Below are 15,763 nucleotides of genomic sequence, written 5' to 3' on the forward strand. Positions count from 1 at the left end.
TGATTTCTTATTAATAAAGAAACTGCCTAGGCCCCTTGGTAGGCCCACCCTTAGGTGGGTGGAGAAAACAGAAGAGAATTCTGGGAGAAAGAAGCTTAGTGAAGGAGTTGCCATGGTTCTCCCGCTCCAGACAGATGCAGGTTAAGATCCTCCCTGGTAAGCCAGCTCGTGGGCTACACAGAATATTATAAATGGGTTAGAACAATATGTAAGAGCTAGCCAATAAGAAGCTGGAACTAGCCGGGCCAGGCAGTGTTTGAAAGAATACAGTTTCCGTGTAATTATTTCGGGGCATAACCTAGCCATGCGGGCAGCCGGGTGCCGGGGACGCAGCCCCGCCGCTTCTAATTCAACATGTAAATAATGTAGAACCTGAGAAATCTCACCTCCCAGGGGAAAAAAACATAGCAGATTATGAAAATAATCCAGTGTGACAAAATTAAAGATCTCTAAAGAATGCGATATCAATAGTTACAAAATTGATCAGTGCACCCCATTAGATTATTAGACACAGTGAGAAACAGATACCGCAATAGATGCGCCATAAATGTTTGATCAAACACAATTGTGTTTATGAAACAAAGGCAGTTTTATCAGAGCAGCCACGTTCTGGCTGCACATGAAGAGTCCCAGTGGGCCTGAGTGTTGGAACTTGGATCCCCAGCTGGTGATGCTATTTTGGGAGGTGGTAGAAATTCTAGGAGGCAGGGCCGAGGAGCAGGAAGTAGGTCACTGGGGGCATGCCCTTGGGTTACAGCTTGCCCTGGCCTCTCTGCCCTCCTTCCCTGCCTGCCACGAAGTGAGCAGCTTCCATCCACATCGTTCTTCTAACCCACCTCTTCAGGCCCAGAAAGTGGAGCCAAGTGATGGTGGACTCAAACTTCTGACCGTGGAAGCCATGGTCTGTTCTCCTTTCATGTTCCCATGCCAGGTGTTTTTGTCACATGATAGAAAGGCTGCCAGTAGGAATAAGGAGACTTCCAGGGAGGTTCTCAGATACACCATTACTTTCTCCCTACAGAAACAAGCATGTGGAAATACGTTCATTTACTTCCAGGGAAACAGACAGACCATCAGGTGCCCACTGTGCTTTCTCCCCACAGAAGGAAACATGTGGGCATGCGTTAAATCAGCTTAGTGGTTGATTAGCATTCAAAGAAGTCACATGTTGTCTGGCATAGAATAAAAATTCCTGTCTAATCTGTGGCTGTTTCATAGTGTATCAGAGATTCTAGCCAATGATACAGCCTAGAAACTATCAAAGTTATAAATATTAACAGTAAAGATAAGGATCATTTTTGCAGGAGGATGCTTTTTTCCTTCCAGAGCTAAGATTTGAACCCAGGGCCTTGGGCTTGTGGAAACTACTAAAGCTAAAATGTGTTCAGTAGGGGTGGGAGATGTGGCTCAAAGGTTAAGAGAGCTTGGTGCTCTTTCAGAGGACCAGGTTCTGGTTCCCAGCATCTCACAGTCATCTAGAACTTCAGTTCCAGGGGTAGGACGCCCTCTTCTGGCTTCCATGGGCACTGCACAACATGGTACACAGATATGTGCAGGCAAAACACTCAGACACATAAAATAGAAATCAAATAAAATTATTTTAAAAGAGTTGTTCAGTAAACTCAAAACATTTCTAAAATAAAAATAATCATAAGACAAAAGAAGGGAGGGAGCCAAATTCTGTTCCCTATGACAAAAAAAACCATAGAAATGATTTAGAAATAAATGTGGGTTCAGGCAGGTGAGGTGGCTCTGTGGATGAATAGGATTGTCACCTTCTCACCAAGCCTTATGACCTGAGTTCAATCCCCAGAGCCCACATGAAAGCGGAGGACTGAATCCTGGAAGTTGTCCTCCCACTCCACTTGTGGCACGGTGCACACACACACACACACACACACACACACAATGAATGTAAAGAGTAAATATGAAATCCAGGCTGGCTGTGTGGAATGCACTTTTAGAGTCTTTGTTAGGACAGAGTCTCACCTTAAGTTAGGGTAAGACTGCATTTTTAGACACTGGCTTATGTAGGCAGAGATGTGTGTGAGAAAAAGTATTCTTAGACACATCACCCAGGGAGTCTAGGGTAGAGCTGGGATTTGAACCAGCCAGCCTACCCCAGAGTTTACCTCTCGGGCCACCTGGGTTCCCTTGGCCCTGTTCTGCTTGCATTAGTCTGTAGTCCTCCTCCTGGCCTGATGGTAGGCTAGGCCTGTCTGTCCCCCCAGGCTCTTAGGTGATCTGTTGCCACCCACTCCCTCCACTAGGTTCCAAGCCCGTTTCCACAAGGCTGCCAAGGGCGATGTGCAAGGCTTGGAGATCCCCTCTCATGCCCACCTGTGTTTCCTGCTCAGTGTGAGGCCACCAGTCAACACTCTTTCCTCAGAGATGCTTTCCCATCTTCCAGGGGCGGGGATGGGGAAAATACCACAGGTGGAGTGAGGGCTGAGTGGAAACAAGGCCACACCCACACTGGATGCCTGTCACACCCACGCGACTTTGGGTGTAGCTTTGTTCCTATCTCCCCTGTCAACCACAGGGCTTCTGTGGAGTGTCCAGGCGCCTACACACGCAGCCCGCATTTCAGTCACTGGCCCCCATCTGCTGCGCCCATTCCACCAGGCTCTGAAAACGTACATGTGCTTTATAACTGCTGTCAGGAAAAACAACTGAGCTGAGCTGAACTCTCAGAGAGGCAAAACTCAAACAAAACTGACTACAGCTGTAACAGCCTTAATGAGGAGTATCCATCATGGTCACCTCAGGACCAGTAATGACTGGCCTGCTGTCTCCAGTCCAGGAGAGAGTGCTTCATGGAACTGGGTATGACCCCTAGAACACATGGCAGGCCCAGGAGTTTTAGGAATACCTTCCCCCCTTTCCCAAAAGGCCGTCTGTTAACCTTCTCCTCTCCTCCTTCCCTAAGGACTGTTGCTTCTTTAGAGGTAGGGGAACCAAATAGAGCTCAGTCTGGGACATTGTATGGGGTGGGGTGGGGTGTCACTTTAATTAGCAGGCGGTGACGGAGAGGGAAGTGGGGAAGGAGGGAGAACACACACTAGGCAGAGTTCTTTACGGTAGAACTCCTGAAAACGGTCCATCCCAACATTCTGATTCAGAATCACCATTAGAGTCCCAGTGAGAAGGACTGGACCCTCTGTGCCTACAGATAAGATGTTCTCAAGCAGGACACGTTTCTGAGCGTCCATCCTGGAACAAGAGTCTGCGCTGAAAAAGTCAAGAGAGAAAAAAAGAAAGGAGCTGGATTCCTCAGAAATGGTAGTGCCCTGCAAATCGATCTACAATGGATTGCTCCAAGAACTCTGTGGCTAGAGCTGGTCGGATATTATTCTTCCATGTATGTAACTACGAAAAGGTTTATAAGTTAAAACAGCAAGAGATTGACTACAATAAACAGGAATGTGCTGTAACAAAATACACACCCCCATGGTCTTTCTCTACCTCTGAAAGCATCACATTGTAGTCTCGTGGCGGTGGGGCGAGAGGAGGTGGGGCCTCGAGCTAAATGCACGGCCTTGAAGCTCAGGGCTAGGTTGCCACAGAAAGGCTACCCAAGACAAGACCCTGCTGCTGAGACTGTTGATCTGGTAACCCTGGAGACACTAAGTGATAGGACTGTTCAAGGTCCACTAGAGGAACAAAAGCAGCAGAGTGTATGGACAATTTCCAGAGGGGGCTCCTAGCTTGGCTCATGAGCTCAGAGGCTGCATAGTCCCTCTTACCATGGTCCTCTGCAATCTGAAATGCTGGTCAGTTCAAGAGACTGGAGCTGTTAGAGTAAGAGAGACCTGGGATGCAGCCCTGTCTGAGACTGGAGGCCAGCGAGCTCCCTGGGGAGTCGTGGGTGTGGCAGAGACTGCAGACTTCTGTGTCTCACATCCACAGGCAACATCATAACACACGCCTGTCTCCAGGAGTGTCGGCCATGCTTCCCGTTCAGCTCCGTGTTCCATGGAGGTCCCCACCCTATGGGTGTCACTCACACCCAGCGATTCCCTCATTCTTTGACCAGTGAACATCCCAGACATGCCTATTACTGCTCTCTACCAAAATTCTAAGTGTCTTTCACTCTTGTTGACACAGTGACTAAAGAATGGGTTGCATGTACACTGTGGACCGGTAGCCAAGGAGATAATCATGTACCCAGGTAGGAATAAGTGAGCAGCCACACATTTTATCACACGACTCCGAACAGCATGCAGTTTGAAACTTACAAACTGTTTATTTCTGGAATGTTCCATTTAATATTTTCAGACTACATTTGATTGCAGGTAATTGAAACTGGAGAAGGAAGCAGAAAACGGAGAGGGGAGGCTACTGTATGTCCTGTGCTTGCATGTGTGTACATGTATGTATACACGTGTGTTTTCATATGTGTGCATATGTGCCTTTTACACTATGCATTTACATTTTACCTGTAAGTATGAAATCATTCTAAATCCTCTTTATTTCTGTATGCACTATATCATCTCCGCTGAACCTTCGTTTCTTGTTAATATCCATTTTGTAGAATTATTTTGAAAGTGCTTTGCGGCTTTCCGAGGTTTACATTTTGTTAGGTTGTAGGTGGCTTCCCTCAGAGTGCACACACGTTTCTCTGTGTTGTTAGGTTGTAGGTGGCTTCCCTCAGAGCGCACACACGTTTCTCCGTGTTGCCATGGGTGAGCGTTCACTCTCCTCTCATCATGAAGTTTCCTATGAAAAGTTTATAAATTAGAACAGTGAGAGACTGGCAACAGATTTGAACAGCAAGAGCCAGCGACTCCTCCTGTTGTCTGTCCCCTGAGCTCTCCTCCTGACTTCTGGAGAACAGTTATGGAGCCCACCCTGTCTTGCCAGCTTCCCGATGGCCTGGAGAATTCAGTGTCCGGAGCCTCTGTGCTCCCATGTCCATGCCCGTATGGCTGTTCTGTGAAGAAGGCAGCGCATCCTGCTGCTCGTAGCAATCTGAAAGGCACTCCTGCCAAAAGACAACCATACACAGGAATGCGCACGGGGCTCCTGGGCACCCCGGGGTGTCACTTATCACTGCTCAGAAGGCTCTTATTGGGTCCCTAAGGTGATGGTGGCCTATGATGTGGGCGTCGGGGGAGTAACAAGACACGAAATCGCTGGCTTACTTCCCACACTTCAGCTAAGGGAGCCTCTGAGAAGCTGTTGGGCAATATTTTTCATTCGCAACATGGAAACATTATCCTGCGAGTTCCGAGCAGGGGAGACCATGTCAGGAGCTGTGATGTTTGTTTGCTTACAATCTTTATGTTAAACCGTATTTGTTTTTCTGAGCTCCCCATCCCAGACTCCCAGGAAAGAAAAGGCAGGAAGGTGGGAGGGGGAGAGGAAGGAAAAAAAGGAGGTGGTGAGGACGGATGAAAGAAGAAAGGAAGATGGGAAGAACTGAAGGAAGAGAGGGAGGAGAAGATGACTAGAAAGGCAGGAGAATAGGTGGAAGGAAACAGGGAAGGGAGGAGTCGGCAGAAAGGGTGGGGGCGAGGCCATGGGTCTGAGACTCTCCCCCTTCAGGGATGTTCGGACCTTCACTTTGGGACGCCTTCTCATACTTCTGCTCTGTTAACTCTTCCTGTAGCTGTAAGACACCCACACATCTGGATAGGATACTGACAACTGAGCAAGGTCTGGAGAGGGGGGCACCGAGTCTACCTAGAGAAACAACAAGGTTACCACAGTTACTTACAAAAGCATGTGTGACCCCAAACAGTGTACCACCAGAATATATCGCCCAACATGGGGTTCCCCACAGTTGCACAAAGGCTCCTTTCAGTTAACTTTCCACAGTCTCTATTTCCTTCATGTCACCGGAGACCAGATACAGCTGGGACGGAGTTAGATAGAGCTGGGAGGGGCGTAGATGGGAGTGACTGGAATCTCAGGTGACGATCTAAAGACCCTGCCTAGTCACATGAGAGAGTGTCAAAGGGGGTCCTATCTTGTAGGAGGTCTCTAGTGGATCACCCCAGTTATTCTCATTAAAATGGCCAAGACCATTAGCTTGAGGACGGCAGTTATCAAGAGTTTCCTGTCAGTTTCCAGGCCACTGAGGATCAGCTCCCCACCTCCACCCCGCCCCCGCCATGCCTATATGCCTGTGGCAGGATAGGAAGGGAGGCAGGGATTGGGTACAGTCTCTTACGCAAGGGTACCATAGCTAGTGCCGTGAAAATCAGCCCAAGACACAGGTATCTTCCCAGAGATCAGAGTTCATACTGGGGCTGAGGTGATTTTTTTGCCTCTAAATAGGAGTTGATGCCTCTGAGAAAGTTCTAGAAGAAAACACGTTCTGTTAGACGCAGAGAAAGTTCACATGGAACTTGGGTCAATCAAAGGCCCAGTAGAAGCAGGAGGAGGATGTGGGAAGGGGCTGAAGACCATCAGGGCACAAACAGCAGGCAAGGGACCAAGAGGTAGTAAGGTCCCAGGCCGGCGAGTTATGAGCCACCAGCCTTTGGGTCTGAAAGGACAAGGGAGAAGAAGTCACTCAGATGATTCCACAAGTAGGGTGGGGTCAGGCTGGGAAACCCTACAGCAATGGTTCTCAGCCTTCCTAATGGTGTGACCCTCTAATACAGTTCCTCATGCTGTGCTGACCTCAACTATAAAATCATTCCATCACTACTTCACAACTGTAATCTTGCTCCTCTTATGGATCATAATGTAAATATCTGATATGCAGGATATCTGATATGTGACCACCAAAGGGGTCGTATCCCACAGGTTGGGAACCACTACCCTAGAGGGAGGGACTAGAGACACGTGGCTTTTGTGCCTTTTATCTTGGATCCAATGACTGATTGATCCAGGTTATTCATATCTATTTCATACAGGAAGAAGCTGAGCTGTGGCTAGTGTCTCACTGGTAGAGACATGCACCTGGGAACACAGAGCTTGGAGGAAAATTGGAATCAATCTTGGGAGCCTGGCAACAGAGCCTAGGCCTCTTCAGGGGAATTTACCCCCAAAGGCGTGGCCATACTGAGCCTCTGCCTACTTGACTGTCCTCAGTCCTTTGAGGCTTTGGTCTCAAGCCCAGCTCACTGCTTCCCTTTGCTCTAGCAACTCTATCTCTCATCCCCTGGGCAGCCTGAACCACACCCTCACAGGGACTATCCTTCGCTGGTCGCAGCATCTCCCAGCCATTTATTTCCCTTGTAAAGATAATGATTCTTCCCATATTCTTGAACCCCTATATTATTATGTATTTAGCCATGCTCTCCAAATCAATTCTCTATTTAAACATATTTACATAAAAGAAAACCGAAAAGTAGAGAGTCAATATTTTTCTAGCTGACTTTAATGTAAGTAAGAATCGGTTCAAATGTAGACAGCTTGTCCTCCCCCCCCCAATTCCTGTATTTAGAAATATTCCTTCACAATACTGTTTAGTATTGTCCCTTAAAAAAACATGTCATTGATAGTATAAGCATAAGAAAATTGACTCACTTGATAGAGGAATATTGAAGAGATTGATTGTTTATATGTGTGTTTGTTTCAGTATAGAGAAGAGGCCCCTGAAAAATCTGTCAGGTCCCAGAGAAGGTTCCAGAAGACTTCTCCTCATACATTATAGCCTTCAGAAAAGTCTCTAGGTTGATTACCACCTGGCATCTGCAGTGACATTGGTAGTGTCTCCAAAGTTGTGCTTTTGTGGAGGTTTTTGCTTGCATTGGTGTATTAGTGGTTTTGAAACAGGAACTCACCTGTCATGCAGGCTGACCTGAAACCCAAAATATCCTCCCACCTCGGCTATCCATGTGTTGGGATTATAGACATGAGCCCCCATTGCGGCTCACTTCCATGTGTGTGTTTGCATTTGTATGTGTATGTAGTGTGTATACGCATGCTTGTGTGGGGTGTGTGTGTGCATGTGTTTAAGTGTCAAATGTTGGCCACTGCCCTTCTTACATGGTTGCTCTCCACATTATACACGAGACAGGATCCCTCGTCGAATCCGGAGCTGCTGATTCAGGTACTCTAACTAGCCAGCTAACTCCAAGGATCCCCTGTCTTTGCCTTCTGAGGGCTGGAATTACAGGCAGGCCTCCAGGCCCACTAAACATTTACCTGGGTGCTGGGGGTCCAAATTCCAGTCCCCACATTTGTTCACAAGTGTGTAGCAGCACTTTGCCCACTGAGCTTCCTCCCCAGGCCCTCACTGTGCCTGGACCCAGGATTCCAGTGGGCAGCCTATATGTTTGATGTAAACTATCTTTTAGTCAGTCCTGCATCACATAACACCAGGACGAATGGCTATAAAGAGGGCTTAGTTTGGGCTCAGGCTTTCATGGGTCTCTGTCTGTGGCCAGCTGGCCCTGCTGCTTTGAGGGAGGGTTTCATATCATGGTGATAGCACCAGGCGGAACAAAACTGCCCACGCTGTAGAAGTCAAAGAGAGACACTCCCTTTCCAGGGCATATCTCTGAGGACCTGAAGACTTCCTGTCAGGCTCACCAGCACCAATCTGGGGGCCTTTAACAGATGGCCTCTGGGGAGATGCAGAGCCAAAGGACTGTGAAGACCATTAAGTCTGGGGCGCTGGCTTTGTTTTCAGCCACCAGATGAGTCCTCGGGGATAGATGGACATAGCAAGCTCCGTCTTCTGATGTCAGGGGGCTGCGGCAAGTGCTGCTAGATAGAATCCATTCTTAAATATTGGTTTTTAATTATTTATTGTTATGTGTATGTTTGCCTGCGTGTATGTGCATGTATGCTTGTCTGCATGTATGTACAGTGCCCACGGAAGCCAGAAGAGAGCATCAGATCTCCTGGAACTGGAGTTGCAGATGGTTCTGAGTGTGGGTGCTGGGAATTGAACCCTCATCCTCTGAATGTGCAACCAGTGCTCTTAACCACTGAGCCATGGCTCCAACTCTGACAGAGTTCAGTTTTAATGCAGAGACATGTTTGTGTTTATTGACACAGAGAAATTTGTACTTCTAAACAGATCACTCATTTTTTGCTTTATTGTCTCTACCTTTTTTGTGCTTACTCTTCCCTCCTAGATTTTATATATATTTTTCAGAGAAATACACTCTGAATGTTTTTGTGGCTTCATGTTGCTTTGAATCTTTAATCTAGCTGAACAAGAAACAGGAATCTAGCTTTATTCCATTTCAAGGACTGGTCATTTGCCCAATTTTCTCCCGTTGGTCCTGAGTCTGGAACCCAGGACCTCACAGGAGCTGGGCAAGCGCTCAGTCACTGCTGCACCCCCAGCCCTAACCCAAGTGGATTATTGGACAAAAGCCTAGAACGTCCTTAGCAGACTTGAAAAGTCATCTTTTCCCGTGTTAATATTTGTGCTTCAGGCTGACACACACATTTCCTATTCTTTCTTGTGTCCATATCAGGAATTCAGTGTCCGAAAGATTTTAGCTTTAATGTCTGATAAGATAATTCGGGCTTAGCTTCCTCATCAAATCCTTCTTGCTGGAAAATGGGCATCCTTTCCTGCTGGGTGTCTCTCAACCCCAGGCCATGTTTCTGTTTGCTAAGTGACCCTGTGTCGGGTTGGTTTTTTTTTTTTTTCTTCAGGTAAGAGTGGTGTGTGTTTCCTTGCCTAGCTCACTCCCAGGAACTTCTCATCCCTTGCTGAATCGTGAATGGGATCTTTTTTACCCATGGTATATTTTGTTACAACTATTTTGGGGTATTTGGCAAGCCACAGGGTTTGTGTGTTTGTTTTGTAACTGGCCACCTAACTGAACTCGCTCTTCAGCTGGGAGGGATCCTTTCCCTGTGGCTTTCCTTGAATGTCTTATTTCTGTGTCCTTTTGTGGCAGTAGCGTTTTTGCAGAGAAGCTAGGGGGAGGGGAGGCTGACTGACCCTCCCCATTACTACTTCTCAGGCCGCAGCCCGGGAAAGAGATACTTTACCCTCTGTGAGCATTCAGGGATCCATCTCCAAGCAAAATATTTTTTTGTGAAGGAGCTTGCTTTACGTCAGTTGGTATTTTGGTCAGGAGTTACAGAATGTACTTCATATCGAGTTGAAAACACACAGCGTTTAAAACCAAGCCTTCCCGGTGAGTCCAGCCCCAAGAGTGTTTGTTGCTTTTCTCACACCTTGGACACGTAGGAAAATGTGTGCTCAGAGAGATGGCTGGGTGCCCGTCTGGGGAAAGTGCCAAGCTGGGTGAATGCTGCAGGCAGGGGCTCGGCTTGTTCTTGTTTGCTGGACTTTGAATAGCTGCTAAGAGTCCCTTCCAGAGCCTGTGGGCACCGCGGGCCTGTAGAGCCCAAGTCTGGGCAGCTGCTGGCCTCTCCATAAGGGGACAGCACTCTGTGATTCGGGGAACGGTGTGAATCTGCCCATTGCGTACATCGGCAGCAAGCTGTGTTTGAGAAGCTCATTTATGACCCAGGTAGCCCTGTGCCAAAGGTGTGGCTTTGAGAATTGTGGTGCTATGTATTCAAAGTAATGTCATCAGGCTTTGGTGACAGAAGTTGCATTCGGATTCAGAACAGACTCAACAGGGTCCCTTTACTTTCTTAACTGAGAATTGATGAGACCTGGCTGAGAAGATTTTCATTTTGTTTTTGTTGTTGTTTGTTTGTTTTGTCCTGTTTGAGACAGGGTTTCACTTGGTAATTCTGTGTGGCCTAGAACTAACTATGTAGACCAGGCTGGCCTCTCATAGAGACCAGGCTGGCCTCTCATAGAGACCAGGCTGGCCTCTCATAGAGACCAGGCTGGCCTCTCATAGAGACCAGGCTGGCCTCTCATAGAGACCAGGCTGGCCTCTCATAGAGACCAGGCTGGCCTCTCATAGAGACCAGGCTGGCCTCTCACAGATCGATCCATCAGCCTGTCTCTGCCTCTCGAGTACTGGGATTAAATGGGTAGGTGAAATACTTTTAAATGTGAAATTACAATAGGTCTGTGGCAGGCATTTAGATTAGGGATGATGGGAACACTAACAGGCTAAGCTTCAAGGTCACCAACATAGTGTCCCTATGTTAGCACACAGCACGTTCTGTTTTGAACAACTTTGTGTGGGACATCTTAGGAAACACACTTTATCTGTCGGCAATTTGATTTTATCAGTGTTGTTGAAGCTTCTGATTTTTAGCCAGCAGGAAATTCGAACTGGACCCAGGGTGAGGAGCCCCCTTCCTTCTCGTGTCCTCCTAATTTTCGGTCTTCTCTTCTGCCCTGGTACTGGGCATGGAAGAAGAATGGCCACCTGGACTTGGTCTTCCAGAGTCTACGGTTGTTCACGGGAGTAGTGAAGTCCTACCCTGCTTGTTTCTGTTACCTGTACAGCCCTGGCTATCCTGACTGTCCTGGGTCTACTACAGTCTGACCTTTGTCCCAGCCACTGCTATGGGACTGCCTTGGCGTCAGGGAACCTAGGTTTGCCTTCTAGAGGCCCCAAGTCTCCGGCTGTTCACCCTGTCCTTAGAAGAGGGTAACTCCAGTTAGTAGCAGGTGCCCCAAGGGCAGGCTCAGGAGGTGGCCAGAGCCAGGCTGCTCTGCACACAGGTCGCGTGCTCCCTGCATTTCAGCCACTGGGGTCTGTGCCAGGGTGAACAGAATACACAGCCTGGAGCCGCAAGAAGCCCTTCTTTCTTATTCCCCCTTAATAACTAACCCGGGCTTTGCCCCCTCCCTTTCGGGGACTGTTATGAATGGAATGAACAAATTCCAGTCTGTGAGCTTCAGGCCAGGAATGCAGGCCCTGGCGACCTCCCCACCCAGGGCTGCCCTTCAGCCCTTCAGCCTGGGATTGGAGAGCCAGTTCCTGCTCTTCTGGTCTGTCAGACACTTGAGGGACTAAACCGTGGGAGAGTCAGCAGGCAGGCACCTGGCAGAGAGGGAAGCTAGACCAGGAGTGCACACAGCATCAGGGCAGGCCTGGGCCACAGACCATTTGTAGAGGTGCCCCATCAGAGAACAAGAAAGCGCACAGAGCCTCGTATCCATGTCTAGGAACACAGCTGGTGATACACACAGACAGACACTCACGGACACACCAACACCATGTTCTTCACAAACATTTGTATATGCCGGGGTTGCTACACAGAGCTGCGTACTCACTTACCAGAGAAACACTCTCTAATGGTACAGCGGGGTTCACACCTAGTACAGGCTGTGGACCCACATCATGGGGTTGAGGGTGAGGTGTCCATGTGGGTACCTACAGGAATGAATGCATTGCAGGAAACCCTCTAAAACACAGCTTGTATCTCCGCAGAGGACTGGTGGGTCCACAAAGGGTCTAATGTGATGGAGAGAAAAATGACAGCCTTGCCCCCCCCCCGGGAAGATTGATGTCAAGTCCTCTCTCTGGCATGACACTGGGCATCCAGCCTGACCTCTCAGATCTGAGCTTTTTCCTGATGGTATGGGCCGGGGGGAGCTGCTCAGAGAGCGCTGGTGGTATGGCCACAGACTCCTTCCTCAGGTCCTTGTTTTGTGTGTCTGATTGTCTCACAGACTGGTGGAAGTCTTTGCCTGGCATAACGGAGTGACAGAGACCCTGGGTCTGACGGGCAGGGCTGGCCTTCTCCATCCCGGCTCCTGGCTAAGGATGGCTGCTGGCCAGCCCCGGTGTCGGTGCCAGTTCAGCATCTCCCCAGCATACTCCCTGTGGACACCATGTTCTCCCGCAAGATACGGGGTAAACACAGGCCTCCCGGCCCCACGGGAGTCAGGGCATCCTGCCAGGCCTTTCACTTAGCCACTAATCCATTCATTCGTTCGTTCCTCTAGGAATTCTTTGCCGAGAGCCTCTGATAGGCCAGATGCTGAGGTACAGCTGTGAGTCAAGACGGTCCTGGCCCTCCCCTGGCATCCAGCTCACAGAGACACTTGATTTTGGCATTGCAGCAATTCCGAAACTTTTTATTTTATACAAAGATCCCGAATTCCATCTCATGATTTCCTGACTGTGCTGGAGCTTGAACCGAGCTCACCTTCTCCTACTGCCCTGTGGCTCTAGCCCTCTCTTTTCTTTCTTTTTGAAAACGGGTATGTGAGTTTACACCTTCTCGCTCCTCAGAGGTTCACGTGGCTGACCCCAGGAGCCTCCTTCTCACAAGCTCTCCCACCAGCCTCTGACTCACCCCTCCCCAGCCGCTTCAGGACAGCTCAGTGTTGGAAGTCCTTTCCAGAGGAAGCCCACGGATTCCCTCCGGGAGCCTCTCCTGCCCACACCACTCTTCCCAGAACTTCATGGGTTTTTGAAATGGAATGGGAGAAAAGCTGATTGAGTGGAAAGGTAGAAACCTCCTGGTTCCCTCATAAATGATTACGGATGGATTATCTCCAATGCTGAGCCTGGGACGCCCAGAGAAGCCACTCAGTCTCCGTGCCCCTGGAGACAGACCTGTTGCCAATTGCCCAGCAGGCTTCGAAGTTAAAATGGAAGAAGGCTCACAGCCTTGCAGGCGCAAAGCATGGATTCCCCACCCTCTTCACTGCTTAGAGAGCATCCTGAGGTCACTGGTGGCCTCCACTTAGCATTTTCCTCTCATCTTTGTCTCTTCTATTGGACATTCCCTTGCTGGCTTAGGTCCAGCTCTCTGTTGGACCCAGGCACACTTCCTTCAGACTTCAATCCATTTTTCTTGGATCTCCTGGATTAGGCTAGGATAGTTGTCTCTTGTAATCTGTCTCTGCACAGGTGAGTGTCTTTTCAGAAATAAGGTTATAGAGCATGTTAGGGCAAATCCAGAGTACGAAGTAGAGGGACCAGGATGTATTCTAAAAAAGGTGGGCACAGGTAAGCCGAGGCTGCTCCCAGAAAGGAGGAACTCCCGGGAATTGTGAGAGAGGACCTGGCAATTCCTCTAAAGAGCATTGTGATCCAGGCCTTGTGGAATCTGTGTCAACCAGCACCCCACCCTTCTGCCTCCTCTCTGCTCCCAAAGCCTGCCCATGTATGGCCTGCGTTTACAAAGTTCACACCTAACTAACACCTTCAGAGAACAGCCATGGATACAGTCTGTGTTCATGGGTTCTGTATCCACAGACTCGACAAACCAGACACTGGAAATATTTAGGGGAAACTACAATTAATTTTAACATTATTCTTACCCTGTAACTAATCTAGCAGAGAAAGTGTTTATACAACACACACGTTACCCAGAGAGGACATAAAGTGTACAGGAGGATGTACAAGCCCTGGGCAAACACCACACGCAGGACCCAGCCTTCTGCCCTGGGACCGTCCCCAGCACATACAGAAGTATGGCAGTTTAAAGTATCATTACCTACACTTTCCCCTGACTTTGTAGTTGGGAGGGGGGGGGCAGAGCTCATGCATGCCTTGATGCAGGTGCAAGGGCCAGAAGTCAGAATGTCTCCTCCCATTATGTTGGTCAGTGGGATTGATCTCAGGTCATCAGGCTTGGTGGCAAGTACCTTTACTGGCAGAGCCTTCTTGCCAGTTCTATTGGCTCTCCTTTTGAGGTGAAGAGATGCTACCTGGGACAGGCTACCTGGGACACATCCCCCCTTAGCATGAATGACATCTTTGTTGACTGGTGTTGGCCCTTCTCTCCTTGGGAAGCAGTTCTGACCCTAGGATGAACTCCAGGCTCCCTCTAGCAACACCTTCTCCTCTGCCCAGCACTTAGGGGCAAGAGCTACACTTGAAGGTGACAGGTCCCAGCAACAGAATCCTAGGCCTCTAGCCACATTCTCTAAGCCTCTCTCTCATGTCAGAAGACCAGCAATGGGCTGAGGTAACCCAGGACAATCTTAAGGTTCCCCCAACTAGCAGCTGTAACCTTACCTTGGGCTTCCTATGTCAGGTAGCAAACCTATTCCCTGGGTCAGATTAGGACATCCAGAGCTGTCCTGTCCAGGAGTGAAAAGTTTTGGGTTTTGTTTGTTTGTTTGTTTGTTTGTTTGTTTTGTGCAAAAGAGCATAGCCACAGTTCAGACAGGGTGGGTTGAGGAGGTCACCCTCACAGAGAAAAAGTGTGGAATGTACTCATGTTCCCCAGAGGTCAGAGGTCAGCTGAGAATGACTGGCAGTGGTGGCACTCCCCTGTGTGCTGGGGAAGCCATTTAAGATGCAGGTTGAAGGATAGTGGGCTCAGGTCAGCTTGAGATGGGAAGGTTAGTTGGGGAATAAATCACACTAAAATTGTGTGTGCACTTTTATGGCTTCAGATTCATCCTTGCTGTGTACAGTTACCAAAGAGCTGAGCTTTTTAAAATATTTATTTTAAAAAATTTTATGTGTATGAGTGTTTTGACTGCATGTATGTACGTATACACGTGTACTTGCAGTGCCCACAAGGCCAGAAGAGGACATAAGATCCCCTGGAACTGGAGTTAAAGACCATTGTTAGCCACCATGTATGTTTTGGGGATTGAACTCAGGTCCTCTGGAAGGGCAGCCAGTGCTCTTAACTGCTGAGATAACTCTCCAGCCCTCAAGTGTTGAGTTCTTAAATAAAAGCTGTCATTTCAATTTGATCATCTTCATTTCCATGGTCCCGAGTTTCACTTCTAAAGCAAGCCTGAGTTGTTCTCCACGCCAACGGCCAAGGTAAACCAGTAACCCTGAGGCTACTCTGCTCAGCTAGGAGTCCAAGTTCAACTTGTCTCTCTGGAAGGGCCGCAAAAGGCCTGGGACCCCGTGCTCTGAAAAGGACTGGTCAAAGCTTTCCCAAGACTGGTGGTCTAGAATGAACAGACAGATGGGAGAGACAGAAGGAGGAGGCAGAGCGGCCCCCTGCTGGGAGCGGTCAGCCTTAAGCTTTAGCT

The 15,763-nt window shown here is 48.7% G+C and overlaps 1 long non-coding RNA gene across 1 annotated transcript; it reads left to right on the plus strand.

Moving 5' to 3' along the window:
* The first annotated feature begins 10,267 nt into the window (after nucleotides 1-10,267).
* LOC126512507 (uncharacterized) lies at nucleotides 10,268-15,419 on the plus strand. Its single transcript, XR_007595062.1, has 3 exons — nucleotides 10,268-10,403; nucleotides 12,479-12,662; nucleotides 12,755-15,419. It is a non-coding gene; the product is annotated as an uncharacterized lncRNA (long non-coding RNA).
* Nucleotides 15,420-15,763: the final 344 nt, after the last annotated feature.

The sequence above is a fragment of the Alexandromys fortis genome, unplaced genomic scaffold (genome assembly GCF_014885135.2).
Source record: "Alexandromys fortis isolate MF-2015 unplaced genomic scaffold, M_Fortis_MF-2015_v1.1 scaffold_111, whole genome shotgun sequence".
In the NCBI taxonomy this organism is placed as follows: domain Eukaryota; kingdom Metazoa; phylum Chordata; class Mammalia; order Rodentia; family Cricetidae; genus Alexandromys; species Alexandromys fortis.